The following is a 21,283-nucleotide window of genomic DNA, read 5'->3' as shown; positions in this document are numbered from 1 at the left end:
CTTAAATGCTATACCAGCTTTCTCTTGGCTAATGTTTACAAAATGTGTCTTTTTCCAAACTTTTGCCTTGAAGCTTGTTGCGTAGGTTTTTAAAAAGATTTTATTTATTTATTTGACAGAAAGAGAGAGAGCGAGCGCACACGTGCTCACGAGGAGGGGGAGCGGCAGGCAGAGGGAGAAGGAGAAGCAGGCTCCCCACTGAGCAGAGAGCCCGATATGGGGCTCAATAAAGTCTAAAAATATACTTCACCAAAGAGAAAAGTCGAATGGCATACACACACACACACACACACACACACACACACACGCGCGTATAAGTAATCGATCTCATTAGTAATCAGGAAATTATATTTCAAAAGTACAATGATATCTCTTCATACCCCAGCATAATGCCTAAATCAGAGAAACTAACAATACCAAGTGTTGGCAGATGTGGAGTAATTGGAACTGGGATTAAGTGGGAGTAAAAATGGATACTACCACTTTAGAAAACAGTTTAGAATTATCTAATAAATTTACAGAACCACATATCTTTTGACCCAGAAATTCACTCTTAATTATATAGTTTATGGCAAAACAAATACACATAGCAGCAGTATTTGTAATAGCCTCAACCTAGAGACCCAACAAATGTCAGTTAATAGTAGAATGGGTAGGGGCACCTAGGTGGCTTAGTGGGTTAAGCATCTGACTCTTGGTTTCTGCTTAGAACATGATCTCTGGGTCAGGGGATCAAGCCCCACATAGGGCTCTGCAGTGGCCACACAGGCGTCTTGTCCCTCTCCTTCTGTTCCTCCCCCTGCTCACATTCTCTTTCCCTCTCCTAAATAAATAAATAAATAAATAAATAAATAAATAAATAAATAAAATCTTTTAAAAAATAAATAGAAGACCCTAGTGTGTATCTATACCTACGCCATCAGGAAGCCAGACACAAGCCACCAGCCCAGACACTAAAAGGCGGAAGCATCCAGCACACATGATCTCAGATAAACAACCACCCCCCAGCTCGAACTGAATTTAGACACCCGGGTATTTCCCCCCTAGGGGGTACACTGTTCCTGGAGGTACAGCAATACCAGGTTGATGCGTGGAGTGGACAGAGTAATCTCCTATTCCATCTCCCCGCTCCAAAAATCCATTTAATATATTGTCCTCAGATAGAGGACATATCAGATATTAAACTGAAAAAGAACAAACACTACACTTGATCTTAGCCAAAAGACCAAGAAGTGATTGCTTAATATTTTTTTTGTTTTAAAATAATTGTAGATTCACAGGAAATTACAAAAATAGTACAGAGAGTTCCCACGAGCCCTTCATCCAGTTTCTCCAAATGATTGCACCTCTTGTAACTATACTACAATATCAAAATCAGGCATCGATATTGGTACAGTGTGTATGTATATTTCTATGCTATTTTATCTCAAAGATTCTTGATGCACTTCAGTGGAGATCCAGAGCTATTCCATCACAACAAATATTTCCCTGTGTCACTTCTTTATAGTCACACCCACTCCTTTCTCCCACCCCCACAAGCCTAACCCCTGGCAACTGCTAAGCTAGTCTTCATCTCTATAATTTTTTCACTTGAAGAATGTTACATAAAGGAATCATAGAATATGTGACCCATTGAAATTATTTTGTTTTTACTCAGCATAAGTCCTGTGAGATCCAAGCTGTTGCATATATTAAGAGTTTGTTCCTTTTTGTTTCTGAGTATTTTTCCATCGTATGAATGTACCACAGTTTGGTTTTTGTGTCAACTCTAGTTATTTCTCTGGGACAAATGCCCAGGAGTGTGAATGGAATGTCAAAAACAAAAGTTTAGTAACCCTGATGTAAAAAGAGCTTCCAAAAGTAGAGAACAAAAAGTCATGTTTTATGTATGTTTTATTTTTTAATAAACTGCCAAACTCTGCTGTTGTGGCTTTCCCATTTTATATGTATACCAGCAATTGATGAGACATCTAGGTTTTCCATATTCATTCCGGTGTTTGGTATTTTCACTTTTCAAATTTTTAGCTGTTTTTTTAGGTATGTAATGATGTGTCATCAAAAGTTGGGACTTCTAATAACTACAGGGAATCAACTTCTAACACCAGGTTATATTCCAAATGGATTAGGTATTTAAATATAAGAGATGAAATCATACAAGTCTTTGAAGAGAACACTGGTGAATTCCCAGGTCTGATTTCTGTCACTGTAGTTTTGCCTTTTCCAGTTTGCCATATAAATGGAATCATAAGTATGAGGCCAGTTGATGGACTCAAATTTCAGTTGTTTTTAATTGTAATACTATGAATGAAGCAGCTGTAAACGTTAACATACAGGTACTTGTGTAGACATATGTTTTCATTTTGAGGGGGGAAGATACCAAAAAGGGGTAGTATTGTAATTGTATGTTTAGCTTCAAGAGAAACTGCCAAACTGTTTTCTAGATATGCTATTTTGCATTCCCACCAGCAATATCAGAGGGTTTCAGTTGCTCTAAATCCTTATTAGCACTTGATACAATCAGTCTTTTTTATTTTAACCATTTTAGTAGGTATGTGGCGTTATTGTTTTAATTTACATTTTTGTAATGACTAATAACTTTGAATATGTTTTCATGTGCTAATTTGCCATCAGTATGTGATGAAGTATTCAAATCTTTTTGTTGTTGTTCATTTAAAAAATTGGGTTGTCTCACTATTATTAGGTTTTAACTTTTTTTTAATAGTATGCTTATAAGTCCTTTTTTATATATGTGTCTTTTGAATATTTTTTCTTGGTTTCTAACTCATACCGTCATTTTATTAGGTGTACTTTCAAATGGCAGGACTTTTAAATTTTAAGGATATCCCGTCTATCATTTTTTTCATGATTCATGCTTTTTGCATCTTACCTTAGAAACATTTGCCTAATCCAGGGTCACAAAGATTTTGTCTGGTGTCTTCTCTTAAAAGTGTTGTGTGTGTGTGTGTGTGTGTGTTTTTAAGGTTTTATTTTTTTTTTAAGTAATTTCTACAACCAATGCGGGGTTCAGACCTACAGCCCTGAGATCAAGAGTCGCATGCTCCACCAACTGAACCAGTCAGGTGCCCCCTCTAAAAGTATTAAGTTTTAATTCTTCAGCCTCTGATCCATTTTGAGTTAATTTTTTATATGGTGTGAAATAACAGTCAAAATTCATTTTAACATGGAAGTATAATTTGTCTCATCACCAATTTGTTGAAAAAACTATTCTTTCTTTGTTGAATTATCTTGGCAACATTGTTGAAACTCAGTTGATCTGGGATGCCTAGGTGGCTGTCGGTTAAGTGTCTGCCTTCGGCTCAAGTCATGATCCAGGGGTCCTGGGATCTAGTCCAGCGTTGGGCTCCTTGCCCAGGAGAGAGCCTGCTGCTCCCTCTGCCTATTGCTCCTCCTGCTTGTGCTGTCTCTCTCTGGCAAATAAATAAATCTTAAAAAGAAGAAGGAGAAGAAGGGGGAGGGGGGAGGAGGAGAACGCCTGAGTGGCTCAGTCGGTTAAGCAGCTGCCTTCAGCTCAGGTCATGATCCCAGGGTCCTGGGATTGAGTCCTGCATTGGGCTCCTTGCTCCATGGGGAGCCTGCTTCTTCCTCTGCCTGCTGCTCCCCCTGCTTGTGCACTCTCTCTGACAAATAAATAAAACCGAAAGAAAGAAAGAAAGAAAGAAAGAAAGAAAGAAAGAAAGAAAGAAAGAAAGAAAGAAAGAAAAAGAAAGAAAGGAGGGAGGGAGGGAAGGAAGGAAAAGAGAAAGGAAAGAAAGAAAGAAAGAAAGAAAGAAAGAAAGAGAGAGAAAGAAAGAAGAAAAAGAAAAAGAAAGAAAGAAAGAAAGAGAAGAAGGAAGGAAGGAGAAAGAAAGAAGGAAGAAAGACAGAAAGACTCAGTTGATCTATTTCTGGACACTGTTGTGCTCCATTGAGCTACGTGTCTACCCTTTCAGGATTGCCACAGTGTTTTGGTTATTGTGGCCTTATAATAACTCTTGAAATTAGATAGTGTGAGTCCCCAAATTTGTTCCCTTTTTGAAAATCATTTTGCTCTTTGAGATCCTTTACATTTCTGTATAAATTTAAGAATCAGTTTTTCAATGTCTTCAAAAGGTCTTACAGGATTTTAGTTGGGACTGTGTTGAATTTATAGATCAATTCAGAGAGAATTACATCTTAACAGTATTGTCTTCCCAAACACGTACATGGTATTATCTCTCCATTTAGTTCAATCTTCTTTACTGTCTCTCAGCAATGAGTAATAACCTTCAACATACAAATATTGCATATATTTTGTTAGATTTAATCACAAATATTTCATGTTTTTGATGCTATTGTAAATTATATGATTTTCTTGACTTCATTTTTAAATTGTCACTAGTATACAGAATACAATCGATTATGGTACATTGATCTTGTGTCCTGATATCTTTTGAAACTTAGAAGTTATAGCAACTTTTTGTAGATTCTCTTTTTCTTTCTAGATAGAAAATAACTCTTCTTCTCCAATCCATGTGACTTTCTTTTTTTTTTTCTTTGCCTTTTTTCACTAACTTGGACCTCACAGCAATGAGGTATAGAAATGGTGAGAGCACATTTTCTTGCACTGTTCCAGATCTTAAGAGGAAAGCATTTGGTCTTTAAATGTAAGTATGATGTTAGCTACAGTTTTTTTCATAGATGTTCTTTATCAAGTTTAGGAACTTCCCTTCTATTCATAGTTTACTTAGAATTGTTATCCTAATTGGATGTTGAATTTTGTTTGTTTTAAAGGTTTTTAAAATATTTTTTATTCATTTGAGAGTGAGAGAGACAGAGAGAGCACAAGCAGGGGGAGAGGCAGAGGGAGAGGGAGAAGCAGACTCCCTGCTGAGCTGGGAGCCTGACATGGTGCTCTATCCTGACCTGGAGATCATGACCTGGGCTGAAGGCAGACACTTAAGCATCTGAGTAACCCAGGCACCCCAGATGTTGAATTTTGTTAAATAAATGTTCTGTATCTATTGGATGATCATATGGTTTTTCTTTTTTAGTTTTTGATATGGTTAACTGTATTGATTGATTTTTGCATATTGAGTCAACCTTGGTCTCTTTTGATAAACTCCAATTGGAAAATTAAAATTTTCCTTAAAATTATTTTTGTTCCATAAGTTATATATTATTCTTCTAAAGATTGCTGGATTATATTAATTAATATTTTGGTAGGATTTTTCTTTGAGTAAACTCTACCCACAACACGGGGCTCAAACGCATGGCACCAAGATTAGGGGTCATGTGCTCTATCACTGAGCCAGCCAGGCCCCCATTGTTAGGGATTTTTAAATCTATTTTTATGGGATATGAAATTTTGTTTTCTAGTAATGTTTTTGTCTGCTTTTGGTGTCAAGGTAATGCTGGCCCCATAAAATGATTTGGGAAATGTTTCTTATCTTGTATTTTTGCTAAAGTATATATAGAATTAGTGTCATGTTTTTCTTAAATGTTAGGCAGAATTCCTCATTGAAGCCCTCCAAAACTAGAATTTCTTTTTCTTTCTTTTTTTTTTTTTGTGGGAAGTTTTTAAGTACAAAATCAATTTCTTCAAGATATATGGCTCTTCAGGTAGTTTATTTCTACTTGAGTGAGCTTTGTTAATTTGTGTTATTTGAGGAATTTGTCCCTTTCACAAAGTTATCAAAAATATTGCCATGAGGTTGTTCCAGGTGGAAAGAAAATTTTTGTTCTTCTAAGAGACAAGTTAATGTATAGTGAAGTGCCTTTTTTTTTTTCATAACATTTTCGGTTGTTCCAGGTGGAAAGAAAATTTCTGTTCTTCTAAGAGACAAGTTAATGTATAGTGAAGTGCCTTTTTTTTTCATAACATTTTCGGTTAGTATGGAGATTAAAGGTTTGTTAACTTGTATTGTCAAAAATGTGTTGTCAGTATATCCTCATCCATTGCTGACTGGACTGTAAGTAAATTCACCTGTATGGAGATCAACTTGAAAACAGTTAAATGAAATTGTAATGCACGGACCCTTTGGCCCAGAAATTGTACTCATAGGCAATAATGCATTCTTGTAGGTAATAGCACACTTATAAGAAATACGTATGTACCAAGATATTTACTGCAGCATTATTTACAATAGCAAAATTGATGGAAATATTCTAAAAATTCATCAATGGTATGGTTATATAGCAGGGTGCTCTGTACATATTAATAAGAATGATGAATCAATGCATATACTACTATGGAAAGACCTACAGGATCTATCTTAAAAATCAAACAGAACTAGACACTGGAAGATGGTTTGAATGGTATGCTATCATTTGTAAGGGGAAAATAATATGTATAATTATGTATATAAACATGTAGACGTATCTGGAAGAACATACAAGAAACTGTTAATAGTTGGTTCATTGAGGTACAATTTTGTTTTAGTCCCTTTGGGCTGCTGTGAGAAAACCACCATAGACTGAGTGGCTAAGAAAGAACAGAAATTTTTTTTCTCACTGTTATGGAGGCTCAGAAGTCCAAGATCCAGGGGCCAGCAGATTCAGTGTCTGGTGAGGACAGAAAGGATGAAGAGAGCTCTCTGGAGCCTCTTTTGTAAGAGCATTAATCCTATTCATGAGGATTGTGCTTACATATGAATGGGGGGGCACAAACATTCAATCTATAGCAAATTTGCATACCATTTAAACTACACAATTCAATGATTTTTAGTAAATTGACAAAGTTGTACAACCATCCTCACAATCTAGATTTAGAACATTTCTATCACACGAAAATAATCCCTCGTGCCCATTTGAAGTCACCCTTGTTCCCACATCCCATCCCTTGGCAACCAGTAACATACTTTCTATTTCTATAGATTTGCCTTTTCTGGACATTTCGTATAAATGGAATTATACAACATGCGTTATGCATCTAGGTTCTTTGAGATTTATCCATTTTGTAGCCATATCAGTTGTTTGTTCCTTTTTACTGCTGACAGTGTTCCATTATATAGATATAACTACCACATTATGGTTATCTCTATGCTAGTTGATAGACATTTGGATTGTTTCCACTTTGAACTATTGTGAATAATGCTGCATGAACATTTGTGTACAAGTCTTTGTGTGAACTTGGATAGACATCTAGGAGTGGAATTACTGGGTTTTATTGTAAATTAAGTTTAATTTCTAAGAAACTGCCACAGTAGCTGTACCATTTATATACCCATCAGCAATATATGAGGGTTCTATTTCTCCATATCTTTTCCAACACTTGTTATTGTCTGTCTTTTTGATTATAGCCATACTAGTGGGTGTGAAGTGGTATTTTGTTGAAGTTTTAATTTGCATTTCCCTGATGACTAATATGTTGAGCATCTTTCCATGTGCTTATTCCAGCCATTCATGTATCTATTCAAATCTTTGTCCATTTATAATTGGGTTGTTTGGGGGTTTCTTTTAATTTCTATTACTACTTTTTCTATTTATGGGATTTCTAATTGTATTTTGTATCCATCTATTCTTGTTTTATTTGTTTTATAATTTCTTGTTATTTTTCATAAACAAATGTTATTTCTTCATTGGTCTTTTTGAGGATCTCAACATAATTATATTTTCTTTAGTTTTTATGGAAAATTTCAGACATAGAAAAAAGTGGAAAAAGAGGATAGTGAACATTCATGAATTCATCACACAACTTAATATGTCTCCCATCTCTTTTGTAAGGTTGGTTCTCTAGAAAACCTTGTCTTTAGTTACTCAAGACATACCTATTGAAACCCTTCTCACATATAACAGGTTTCCTCATGTACATGGGACTGTTGGAATATTATTGCTTCTTTATGTCATGCAATAATTGATATCTTTATGACTAGTAGCAGAGTGTTCTAAAATCCATGGTCCTTGTCTAACTCAGCCTTTGGATTTCAGATAAGCTATACAGACCAATAGGACAGGAGGGGACGATATGCAGAAGGTTTTACCTATAGAAGAACCCTCTTGCAAAGCTTGTGTCTTGACTTGGTGAGAAAGCACATGGTCCTAAACCTCCTAGAAGATTTTTGTAGTAAGGGATTATGAGAGAGTTTATTACCAGACTCACACGTTGGCTTCTATATCAGTCTCCCTCTAATATGTTTACTTTTAGTTGAGTTCACCTCTTTTCTTTTTTAAAAATCAATTAATTAATTTTAGGTCTGATTAATTAATTAATTTAAGTAATCTATACATCCAATGTGGGGCTTGAACTCGCAACCCTGAGATCAAGAGTCTCACGCTCTACCAGCTGAGCCAGCAAGGCACCCCAAGCTCACTTTTCTTTATTTTGTTTTTTTTTTCTTTAATTTATTTTTTGGGGGGGAGGGACAGAGAGAGAGAGAGAAAACCTCAAGCAGACTCCCTGCTGAGAATGGAGCCTGACATGTGCCTCAATCTGAGGACCCTGAGATCATGACCTGAACCAAAACCAAGAGTCAGATGCTCAACCCATTGAGCCACTCGGGCACCCCTCACCTCCTTTCTTAAAGAAGTTATGAATCTCACTGTGGTATTGGTCACCCCAGCTTCCTTTCCTTCACAAAACTCACTATGGTAATTATTGTAGGGGTGTTGTTAAGAATGTTTGCTGTCACACAGTATCCCTTTAATGATAATATTTCTTTCAGGTTTCAAGATAAGGAAAATTTCTGCTCCTTCTGAGACATATCACTGTAATGACTCTTGTGAATCTTGTAACCAATTACGTTTACTTATTGGCTTTGACTGAAAGGAATCTAAAGCTAAACCTGGACAAAAGAAATTGTCCAGGATTTTATGGTATGTATTTCTTGTGTCATCTCATAATTACTTCAGGCTGAATTTTGCTTTCTTCCCTTATTTGTCATTGTTTTTCTAAAGTGTTAATCTTTTTAAATTTCTACACTGATATTATTTACATTCATGTAAGCTATCACAAATACAATTAGAGAATAGGGTTGGGAATGTTTACCCACACACAGAGTTGGTTCGTTTAAAGTGGCACTTGTAGCAAGGAATTAATGAGTATTTTACATCTTAATATATAGTCATGGTTTCAGATTTTTAGATTGCATCTCTAAGCTTATTTTCTCATCATTAAGACGGGTTTTTGTTGCACAGTCCAAAAGTGGAGCAGTGGAAAATATTTGTCCTGCAACAACAAAAATATTTTTAATGTGAAACAACTTTTGTCTTTGTGTGCTCCTTAACACATAATACTGACTGTGGGCAAGTAATGAAACTCTTATATATTATTTTCTCACTTATAATGTGAATAAAGCCTACTTTACTTAACAATCAATTCAAAGAGAGAGTACCTCTTAAATGAAAAAACACAGTTGATTATTACTACCAACTAAGTTGCCATAGGATATTGGACAAGTTATTTAATCTCTCTAGGGTTTACTTTCCTCTAGCGGAAAATAGAAAGACTGAACTAGATGATCCTTAAGACCCATTACAACTCTTAAACATTCAAACAGAGATGAGTAAAACAAAGGACTTATCCTTTACGAGGTCACAGTAGAGTGAGAGACAAAGGGGTAAACGGATTAAATAAAATATCATAAGTGCTCTAATAGTGGTTATAAACTTAAGTTTATTGACACAAAGGAGGAAAGCATGGACTCTAATTGCAAAGCTAAAGGAAGATTAAGAGGTTATGACATTGACTTTCTTTGTTTTTGTGTTAGGGGAGAAGGTGTAGTCTTTTACTATTAACTCCGATATTAGCTGAAGGTTTTTTAAAGATGCCTTGTTTTAGAATGAATGATTTAGAAATTTCCCCCCCATTCTTAGTTTACTGTAAGTTACCATGAAAGGGTGTTGAATTTTGTCAGGTGATTTTTTTTTTTAATCTTTAGAGCTGATCATATACTTTTCTTTTTTTAGTGTGATAATATGATGACTTATATTGACTGATATTTTATTAAACCAACCATGTATTCCTGTGATAAAATACACTTGTTCATGATGTATTATTATCCATTTTTATATATGGCTAGATTTGATTTACTAAAATTTTGTTAAAGATTTAGCCATCTATGTTCATGAGGGATGTTGGTCTAAATTTTCTTTTAATATTTTTGCTCTTGATATTAGGGTAATGCTGGCCCCATAGATGAGTTGAGATGTATTCACTTTTGTATTATCTACAGGAGTTTATATAGGATTGGTATTCTTTCTTCCTTAAATATTTCATAGAATTCACCAGAGAAGTCATCTGGACCTCAAGTTTTCTTTCGGAAATTTCTAAAACAATGCATTCAATATATGGATCTGAGGTGATGTCCTTTTTCTCATTCCTGATGTTAGCAATTTATTTCTTCTCTCTTTTCTTAGTCATTAAGTAGTTTGGTTAGTGCTTTATCTGTATTACTGATACTCTTAGAGAACCAGGTTTCACTGATTCCTATTACTTTTGTTTTCTATTTCATTGATTTCTGCTATTTTTGTTTTATGGTTGTTTTCGGTGTGTGTGTGTGTGTGTGTGTGTGTGTGTGTGTGTGTGTATCTTTTGGCCCCTTTTCCCATTTCTCTCATCCTCCCAACCCCTGCCTTTGGCAACCACCAATCTGTTCTCTCTATCTATGAGCTTGTTTTTTGTTTGTTTCTTTAGATTACACATATAAGAGAGATTATAGTATTTATCTTTCTCTGTCTGACTTATTTTACTTAGCATAATGCGGTCAAGGTTCATCTATGTTGTCACAAATGGCAAGATTTCCTTCTTTTTTATGGGCTAATAATATTTTATTGTGTATATAGACCTCAATTTCTTTTTTTTTTTTTTTAAAGATTTTATTTATTTATTCAACAGAGATAGAGACAGCCAGCGAGACAGGGAACACAAGCAGGGGGAATGGGAGAGGAAGAAGCCAGGCTCATAGCAGAGGAGCCTGACGTGGGGCTCGATCCCACAACGCCGGGATCACGCCCTGAGCCGAAGGCAGACGCTTTAACCACTGTGCCACCCAGGCGCCCCAGACCTCAATTTCTTTATCCATTCATCTGTCAGTGGACATTTAGGTTGTTTCCACATCTTGGCTACTGTAAATAGTGCTGCAGTGAACGTGAGGATACATATACCTTTTCAAGTTGTTGTTTTTATTTTCTTTGGATAAATACCCAGAAGGGGAATTGCTCAATCATATATGGTAGTTCTATCATTAATTTTTTAGGAACCTCTGTACTGTTTTCCATAATGGGTGTACCAATTTATATTCCTACCCACAGTGTGCAAGCGTTCCCTTTTCTCTGCATCCTTTCCAACACTTGTTATTTCTTCTCTTTTTATACTAGTCATTGTGACCGATGTGAGGTGATATCTTATTGTGGTTTTGATTTTCATTTTCCTGATAATTAGTGATGTTGAGTATCTTTGCATGTGTCTATTTGCCATCTGTATGTCTTCTTTGGAGAAATGTATATTCAGGTCCTCTGTTCATTTTTTCATTGCATTGTTTGGGGGTTTTTTGCTATCAAATTATATGCATATTAATATATTGTGGATATTAACCCCTTATCAGTATATATGCTTTGCAAGTATTTCTCCCATTCAGCAGATTGCCTTTTTATTTTTATTAATTTATTTGAGAGAGAGAGAACATGCCTGGGTGCATGAGAGGGAGCAGGGAGAGGCAGAGGGGGAGGTAGAAAGAATCTGAAGCAGGCTCCACACTGAACACAGAGGCCAAGGCAGTGCTCGATCCCATGACAGCGAGATCATGACCTGAGCTGAAACCAAGAGTTGGATACTTAACTGACTGTGCCACCCAGGCACCCTTGTTTTTATTTTGTTGATGGTTTTCTTTGCTGTTCAGAAGCTTTTTAGTTTTTATGTAATCTCACTTGTTTATTTTTGCTTTTGCTACTTTTACTTTCAGTGTCAGATTTTAAAAATCATCACCAAGACCTATATTAAACTTACCATCAATGTTTTCTTGTAGGAGTTTTATGGTTTCAGGTCTTATGTTCAAATCTTTAATCCATTTTTAATTGATTTTTGTTTATGGTGTAAGATAGTGTTCCAGTTCTATTCTTTTGCATGTGGCTGTTCAGTTTTCCCTACACCATTTATTGAAGAGACTATCTTTTCCCCATTGTATATTCTTTTTTTCTTTTTTTTTTTTAAGATTTTTTATTTATTTATAAGACAGAGATAGAGACAGCCAGCGAGAGAGAGGGAACACAAGCAGGGGGAGTGGGAGAGGAAGAAGCAGGCTCATAGCAGAGGAGCCTGACGTGGGGCTCGATCCCATAACGCCAGGATCACGCCCTGAGCCGAAGGCAGACGCTTAATCGCTCTGCCACCCAGGCGCCCCCCCCATTGTATATTCTTGACTCCTTTGTTCTAACTTAATTGACCATATATTTGTGGGCTTGTTTCAGGGCTCTCTATTCTGCTTCATTGATCTATTTATCTTTTTATGCCAATACCACACTATTTTGATTACTATAGCTTTCTAAGTTGACCTTTGAACACGAGTTTGAACTGCATGGATTCACTTATATGCAATTTTTTCTATACAGTATAGTGCTGTAAATGTATTTTCTCTTCCTCATGGTTTTCCTAATAATTTCTTCTCTAGCTTACTTTATTATAATAATACAATATATAATACATATAACATACACAATATATGTTAATTGCCTGTTTATATTATCAGTAAGACTTCCAGTCAATGGTAGGCTATTAGTAGCTAAGTTTTGGGGGAGTCCAAAGTTATACATGGATTTTTGACTACATGGAAGTTGGTGCTCCTAACCAGTGTGTCGTTCAACTGTAATAGGGTTTGAAATCAAGGAGCATGGTGCCTCCAACTTTGTTCTTCTTTCTCAAGATTGCTTTGGCTGTTCCAGATCTTTTGTGACTCCATATAAATTTTAGGATTGTTTGTTCTAGTTCTGTGAAAAATGCCTTTGGAATTTTGATTAGGATTTCATTGAATCTGTAGATTACTTTGGGTAGTATGGACATTTTAACAATACTAGTTCTTTCAGTTCATGAGCATGGGTTATCCTTCCACTTTAACTGTGTCTGCCTCAATTTTTTCCCTTAATCTCTTGTAGTTTTCAGCATAGAAGTCTTTCACCTCCTTGGTTAAATTTATTTCTAGGTATATTATTCTTTTTGATGTAACTGTAAATGGGATTGTTTTCTTAATTTCTTTTTTTGATAACTTGTGCAACAGATTCTTATGTATTGATTTTGTATCCTGCAACATTACTGAATTCATTTATTCTAAGTTTTCTGTTAGAGTCTTCAGGATTTTCTATACACAATACCATGTCATCTGTAAATAGTGACAGTTTTACTTCTTCCTTACCAATTTAGATGCCTTTTATTTATTTTTCTTACCTAACTACTGTGACTAGGACTTCTAATACTATGTTGAATAAAAGTGGTGGAGTGAACATCCTTGTGTTTTTCCTGATCTTAGAGGTTTTTCATTGAGTATGATGATAACTGTGGGCTTGTTGTATATGGCCTTTATTATGTCGAGGCACATTCTCTCTATACCCACTTTTGTTTAGAGTTCTTTTTATCATAAGTGGATGTTAAATTTTACCAAATTCCTTTTCTGCATCTATTGAGATAATCATATAATTTTTCTCCTTCTTTTTGTTAATGTGGTATATCACATTGACAGATTTGCAGATGTTGAACCATCCTTACATTCCTGGAATAAATCCTGCTTGATCATGGCATATAATCCTTTTAATGTATTCTTGAATTTGATTTGCTAATATTTAATTGAGGGGTTTTGCTTCTATGTCGACCGAGAATATTGGCCCTTAATTTAATTTTATTTTTTTTGTGGTATCCTTGTCTGGTTTTGGAATCAGGATAATGCTGGCCTCATAAGATGAATTTGGAAGAGTTCCCTCCTCTTCTACTTTTGGAAGAGTTTGAGAAGAATTGGTATTACTCATTCTTTAAATATTTGGAAGAATTCACCCATGAAGTCATCTGGTCCTGGACTTGGTTTGTTGGGAGGTTTTGCTTTATTGATTCTATTTACATTTTAGTAATTGGTCTGTTCAGATTTTTTAATTTCATGATTCAGTCTTGGTAGGTTGTATGTTTCTAGGAACTTATCCATTTCTTCTAAGTTGTCCAGTTTTTTCTTTTCTTTTCTTTTTTTTGTTTTCCATTTCATTTCTGCTCTTATTTTTCTTCTGTCTGAAATATTAAAAGTTTATTTTGTTTCCCATAGGTTTATTTTGTTTTCCAGAGCTTATATTATTTTTAAAAAGATTGTATTCATTTGAAAGAGAAAGAGAAGGAGAGCACAAGCAGGGAGCGGGGGCAGAGGGAGAGGGAGAAGCAGACTCCCCGCTGAGCAGGAAGCCCGATGCAGGGCTGGATCCCAGGATCCCTAGATCATGACCTGAACTGAAGGCAGATGCTTAACCATCTGAGCCATCCAGGTGCCACACCAGAGTTTATATTATGTAAACATAATAACATAGTACATAGACGTAATAGGTCTCAGATGCTTCTGTAAGTGAATTTCAAGCACAATGTCCTGAACACAATTAAAGATGAAGAAACACACACACACACACACACACACACACACACACACAAACAAAAGATGAAGAAGTACACAAAGAGACAAGGTGCCCTGAGTTAAAATGAGCAGGAAAACCAAACAGAAGAAAACAATTCACAGGGACTCCAGAAATTGTAATTATCAGGCACAGACTTTGTAAGACAACTATGATTATTGACAAAAATCAAACTTAGAACACCTGGATGGCTCAGTCAGTTAAGCGTTCAACGTTTGATTTCAGTTCAGGTCATGATCTCAGGATTGTGAGATCAAGCGTCACATTGGGCTCTGTGCTGGGCATGGAGCCTGTTTAAGATTCCCTCTCTCCCTCTGTCCCTCCCCACCCTCTCTCTTAAAAAAAAAAAGTGACATAGCAGATGTGGGGAAAAAAATAGAAATTCCAGAAGTGAAAATATGTAATACCAAATTTTCAAAAATGATTTAGTGTATTAGTCACAACTGAAGAGAGAATTAGGTGACTAGAATAAATTTCAGAAGAAACTAGCCAAAATAAAGCTGGGAGCAATTAGATTGTATAAATAATACATTGTTTTATTATTTATTTATAAATAATATAATACAATAAATCAATATAATAATACAATGTAAATTGTGTAAATAATACAAGATAAAGAACCAGAGACCTATCACCTGACTGCAGTGAGAGGATCTAACATATTTAGTTGGAGTCCCAGAAGAGAAAGAGAAGAAATGGATCTGAGGCAATACTGATAAATGATAATTATGATGATAAATCTAAATCACATTGACTCTGAAAATAGGGAGTGTGAAAAAATAATAATGTCTCATGGCATTTAAATGATACAGTTATAATACATAACAAAACATGTTGTAAGTGATGTGTGTGCATGTGTCTGGGGGGTGTATGTGGTGAATGTTGTTAAACTACTTTTCTTCCCCAGGAGGATAATAAAGGTAACAATATTAGGTTTTGTTAAGTAAGGATTACTTTCTAAGGTAACCGCTAAGAAAATGAAACAGGGTGTAACCACACTGAGATGCTACTATCCACTTTGTACCCACTAGCATGGCCATAATAAAAAAGACACATTAACAACTGTTGACAAGGATATGGAGAAATGAAAACCCTCATATATTGTTGAAAGGAATGTAAAATTCCTTTCCACTATGGAAAAGAGTTTGATGGTGTTGCAAAAAGCTAATCATAAGGGTGCCTGGGTGGTTCAGGGGGTTACGTGTCTGACTCTTGATCTCAGCTCAGGTCTTAATCTCAGGGTCGTGAGTTCAAGCCCCACATTGGTCTCCACACTGGGGCTGGGGCCTACTTAATAAAATAAAAACCAAAAAATAAACATTTGGAGCACCTGAGTGTCTCAGTTGGTTAGGCTTCTGGCTCTTGATCTCAGCTGCAGTCTCCATATCAGGGTCATCAGTTCAAGCCCCTCATTGGGCTCCATGCTGGGCTTGAAGCCTACATTAAAAAATGAACAAAAGAACAAAAAGTTAATCATTTAATTACATTATGACTCAGCAATTCCATTCTTAAGTATATACCCCAAAGAATTGAAAACAGGGACTCAAACAACTACATGTCAATGAATGTTCATAACAGTGTTATCCACAATAGCTAAAGGTGGAAATGATCTGAGTGTCATCAAGAAATGAGTGACTAAAAAATTTTAGAATTTTGTAACTCTTCTTCAGTTCTGGGGATTTCTTATCATTTCTTTCATAATTTCTTCTCTCTATATTCTTTGCTCTCCCTTCCTGGAACTTCTGTTAGATATTTTACTTCTAGTATTGGTCCTTATAACTCAACTTTTCTCTCATGTTTCTTTTCCTTTTTGTCTTACATCCTGGAAGGTTTTCTTGCCTTTATCTTTCAACTTTTCTATTGAATTTTAGTTTCAGAAGCCATCATTTTAATTTCTAAGCATTCTTTCTTGCTTTTTAAAATAGGATCCCTTTCCTCTTATAAGGATGCAGTATCATTTTTTTTAAAGATTTTTTTTAAAAGATTTTATTTATTTGACAGAGATAGAGACAGCCAGCGAGAGAGGGAACACAAGCAGGGGGAGTGGGAGAGGAAGAAGCAGGCTCCCAGCAGAGGAGCCTGATGTGGGACTCGATCCCGGTACACCGGGATCACGCCCTGAGCCGAAGGCAGACGCTTAACGACTGCGTTACCCAGGCGCCCCATTTTTAATTTCTGAAGATATTAAGTGTTCCAAATATATTCCCCCTTGTTTGTTAAATTATATCTACTCTCTATAGTCATTTTTAAAATTGTTCATCTTGGTCTCTGCTATGTTACAGGCTTTTCCTCAAATATCTCGCATATCTTGGTTGTCAATAAATATTTTTAAATAATGTAGTACATCAAAACTAATGTGAGGTCTGTGTAAAAGGAAGTGATGCCTACTACCAGGCAGGTGTGGGCAGGTAGGGCCTATAATTATTTGAATGTGAAGTATTTAGTGTAGTTTGTCATACCAGGTGCTCTAGTTCTCATCCAGTTCAATCTGTTTCTTTTCAGAATTTCCTGTCCTTGTTTTTAATTTCAAAGCCTAGATGCCATATATTCTTTACATGGTGAAGAGAGGCGTGGAAAGACTTGACCATGCCACAGTTAGACTTAAAATTAATCTCTGTCTTTTTTTAAAGATTTTGTTTTTAAGTAATCTGTATATCCAGCATGAGTCTTGAATTCACAACCCCTAGATCAAAAGTCTCATGCTCTACCGACTCAGCTGGCCAAGCGCCCTAATATCTCTCTCCCTCTCTCTCTCTTTTTTTTTTTTTTCGTTTCTCTATTTTTCTTTCCCTCAGCCTCCCTTGTCTATGGCCTGAGTATCTAGCCTCTGGTGTATTCTGCAAGGCATATCAGCTCCCTCATTTGTGTAGCCCCTCTGGTAGTGTTTTATGGTATAGACTTTTCCACTCTGCTACAACAGTTACTAGTTCTCTGATTTCTATCTTCCAGGTGTTTGGTGGAATAACTCACTTGCTGATGACCTGCTCCCATTTTTGGGTTGGTTTGAGTGTGTACTTTATTGATTCCTTTATCATTTCTCAGGATGATGTTGGGGATAAAAACACATATGGCCAGTCTCGTCAGTCTGTTATCTTTTACTGCAAGAGAACATTTAGTTGAGTAATTTTTTTTCTTGAGGTGGGGGAGGGAAAGAGAGAATCTTAAGCAGGCTCCATGCCCAGCGCTGAGTCTGACATGGGGCTCTATCTCAAGAACCTGAGATTATGACCTGAGCTGAAATCAAGAGTCAGAACCCAACCCAGAGAGCCACCCACGCACCCCTAGTTGAATAATTTTTTGAAGATCATCTTAAATGTACATCTTTGTGAAAAAAATGTGAGAACTTTAGGTGGTCTGAAAAATGAACTTAATGTCGAGATGTTTAAGAAATTTTTATTCAGCAGGTGGCACTATTTCCTAGTTTAACTCAATCGTGAATTAGTTTTTGAAGTGCTCAGAGTAGAATGATTTTATTTATCCTTATGATCCAAATAAGTAAGTTTTCAGAGTTTGATCATCATCAACTTTGACCGATTTATATTTTCAAAACTTATTTGAACAAATTTCAAAATAAGATACTGAACTAAAATCTCTAAATAATCTTTCCAATGTTCTTAAACAGTAATGTAATAATGATTTATGCTCTATCAAGATGTAAAAATAATTAAAATCTTACCAGAAGCACTGAATACTAAAGCCATTTGGATTCAAGCTGTTAAATATTTTTAAAATCTCCTTTCATTACATGGGCAGTTTCATTTAATTCCCTTCTTTTTTCTTCTATACACTTACTTCTGAATAGTCCCCCATTTATCAGTATTTCAAGTGTATAATCTATAAACTAATCAAAACAAGTCTCTGTCTGTAATCCTATAACCCAAAATTATAGTCAAGATACACATTAGGCAATTAAATAAATACTAATATGGTTTAAGGAAACATTTAATGTTTGGGAAAACTTTACGTGATCTTTAAGTAGCAAACAAGTACATAGAAACATCTTCACTTCCTGTTCTGAATTTGCAAATAATTTGCCAATATGTAAATCATATTTGAAGCTGTAATATTCACAAGGTTTGTATAAATATTATTAGGTCTGAAGCAAGTCGTAAAATGTTAGAGCTCTGACATTGGAGATTATGTAACCTAACTTTTTAATGATCAGAAACTTGTGAATTTTTTTATTGCTAACAGAAGTTAGTCCTTCAGAAATTATGGATTTTAAAAACAACACTGCAAAAGCATTCTAAAAAGAGTTAAAACAACTTAATGTAAAATTTCAGCGGCAAACCTATGACCAACCTTGACTGTGAGTATAAAAATACCGGGAATTAACAGAGCAAACTATTTCTGAGAACAGTTGTCAATCAATCCAGACAACTCCGTTGTGACACTAGGGTTATATGACCATGGTAGATGGTAGCTTTCCCTTTCATTCTCCTACAGTTTTATTTGAAAAGATACTTCATAGAACCAGATGGCCTCAAACATCTGGCCAAAATTTGGCCAGGTAACCAGAAACATTTCAGGATACTTGAAGTTTCAAAATATCATCTACAAAATTCCAGGCATTCTGCGTCTCCTTGTAAATCCATAATTTGTTACCTCACTGTTTCAGAAACTGAGCCATATGGGTAGTATGAGTTCTTGATAATTCAAATGTATCTTGAAGGTTGCATTCCAAAAGCAGTCAGAGAAACTTTAAAAATTATAAATAGTCATCAAAATTGTACTCTCTTGATGTTATCCTTCCACCGAATAGCTCCTCAATTTTTCAGTCTATAATTCAAAATAGTTTCAATAGATTAAAAAATGACTTCAGAGTAGTTTAGTAGTAGGAAAGAAGTGCTGCCTCTAATGATTCTTCTGTTTCTCTGTTTTTCTGCCTCTGTATGTATAATAAAGATTATAATTCAAACTGAAACTAAACACAGTCCGTGTTTGTAATTTTATAAGCTAAAATCAAATTTAATATATAATGTTTTAATGAGGTCCTGTACTGCCTCAACTAAATCAGCAGTGCTGTAGAATCTATAAAATTTTCTTTTCAGTTTCAAGTTTCAGTGATATCTTCGTACATTAATTGGAGAGTGAGATGTTGTGAATCATTAAGTGTTCTGACTAGTGCATCTCTTAGGTCTTTTTAATTCTTCCCAAACCTTTTCATATGAGGAAATAGTTCAATAAATATTTCCAGCAAGTTCCCAAGGTCTCCCTGTCTCACTACATTAAATCTCAAACTTTGCTTCGTTTTCTTCCAAAGAGCTCACAAAGCTGACCACACAATCAGTTTCTTTCACATGCAAACTTGTATGTAATTATGAAGTATGCAATGGTTGGTGGGTTTACCAGTCTTTCCCTCTGACTTTGGTAATTTGTAGAATTTTTCCTTTCTCCATTTATTGCAGGTGACCCATTAATTCAGCTTAGTTTCGTTTCTTTTTGTTTCTTTTCTTTTCTTTTCTTTTTTTTCAGCTCAGTATTTCCACGTTTAGAGCAAGCTTCTCAAATTCCTGCGTACCAAATAGTTAGGCACTGCTGGCCCATACATGCAGGCTAATTTGGCAAACATTATTTTGTGCAGTTTCAGGCAGGCAGAATTTGGTTTGGACTGTATGTTGGGTGGTAAGATCTTTCCATAGGGGAGTAAAATTAATTTTTGGAAGCATTCATGTGATTTGATTAAGATGAGGGATATCTGGTTTCTTAGTGGCAAAATTAAGACTAGAACCCCAACCCAGTCTCCTTATCCCGTAAATTCGGTAAATATTTATTGAACAATATTTTTCTACTGAAGGGAGGAGGATGTTATTTTTTCCTGTTTTGTTTTTTGGAAAAGACAGGTAGTGTGTATAAATATAACACTTCTAATAGAAGTATACACAAAGATTTAAGAGAGTACAAGAGGGGGAGTGATTATTAGCTCTATTGTGAGAATAAAACAAGGTGAGGAAATGCTTCATGGAAGAGGGCTTTGAGGAATAGATAAGAGTTTGCTAAGCAGGTAAAGCAGGAGTGAGGGATATGGAGGAGAAGGGGAGGATATTTTGAGACAGAAGGAATGGTAGGTACCAAGGCAGGTAGATACTGCAACAGTATATTTTTTTCTGGAGAACTACAAGTAGTTTAAGAAGTTCAGTCAAGTCTAAGCAGGGGCAGGCAGTAGGATGGTGGGAATGGGTGGTGTGAAATGATTCTGGAGATTCTGAAGTTTGAAGAGCTCTATTTGCCAAGCTAAGGACTTGGGACTTCATTGTGAAGGTGATGGAAGATCCTTGAAGGATTTTAAGCAACTTAGTGTCTCAATCAGTTTCTTTTCTTTTTAAAAAAGATTATATTTATTTATTTATTTGAGAGAGAGAGAGAGGCAGAGGGAGAGGAAGAAGCAGACTCCCCACTGAGCAGAGAGCCTGACATGGGGCTAGATCCCAGGACTCTGGAATCATGACCTGAGCTGAAGGCAGATGTTTAACTCATTGAGCGACCCAGGTGCCCCTCAATCAGTTTCTATTGTATTCTTTTTTTTAAAAGATTTTATTTATTTATTCGACAGAGATAGAGACAGCCAGCGAGAGAGGGAACACAAGCAGGGGGAGTGGGAGAAGAAGAAGCAGGCTCAGAGCGGAGGAGCCTGATGTGAGGCTCGATCCCATAATGCTCGGGATCACGCCGAAGGCAGACGCTTAACCGCTGTGCCACCCAGGCGCCCCTCTATTGT

At 35.8% G+C, this 21,283-nt stretch overlaps 1 non-coding gene across 1 annotated transcript; it reads right to left on the bottom strand.

Moving 5' to 3' along the window:
* Positions 1–1,045: 1,045 nt before the first annotated feature.
* Positions 1,046–1,237, bottom strand: LOC117802521. Its single transcript, XR_004625895.1, has one exon. It is a non-coding gene; the product is annotated as a U2 spliceosomal RNA (small nuclear RNA).
* Positions 1,238–21,283: the final 20,046 nt, after the last annotated feature.

Source organism: Ailuropoda melanoleuca, chromosome 5 (genome assembly GCF_002007445.2).
Source record: "Ailuropoda melanoleuca isolate Jingjing chromosome 5, ASM200744v2, whole genome shotgun sequence".
Taxonomy (NCBI): domain Eukaryota; kingdom Metazoa; phylum Chordata; class Mammalia; order Carnivora; family Ursidae; genus Ailuropoda; species Ailuropoda melanoleuca.
The sequence above is the reverse complement of the archived record's forward strand: the minus strand, read 5'-3'. Positions and strand labels throughout refer to the sequence as shown.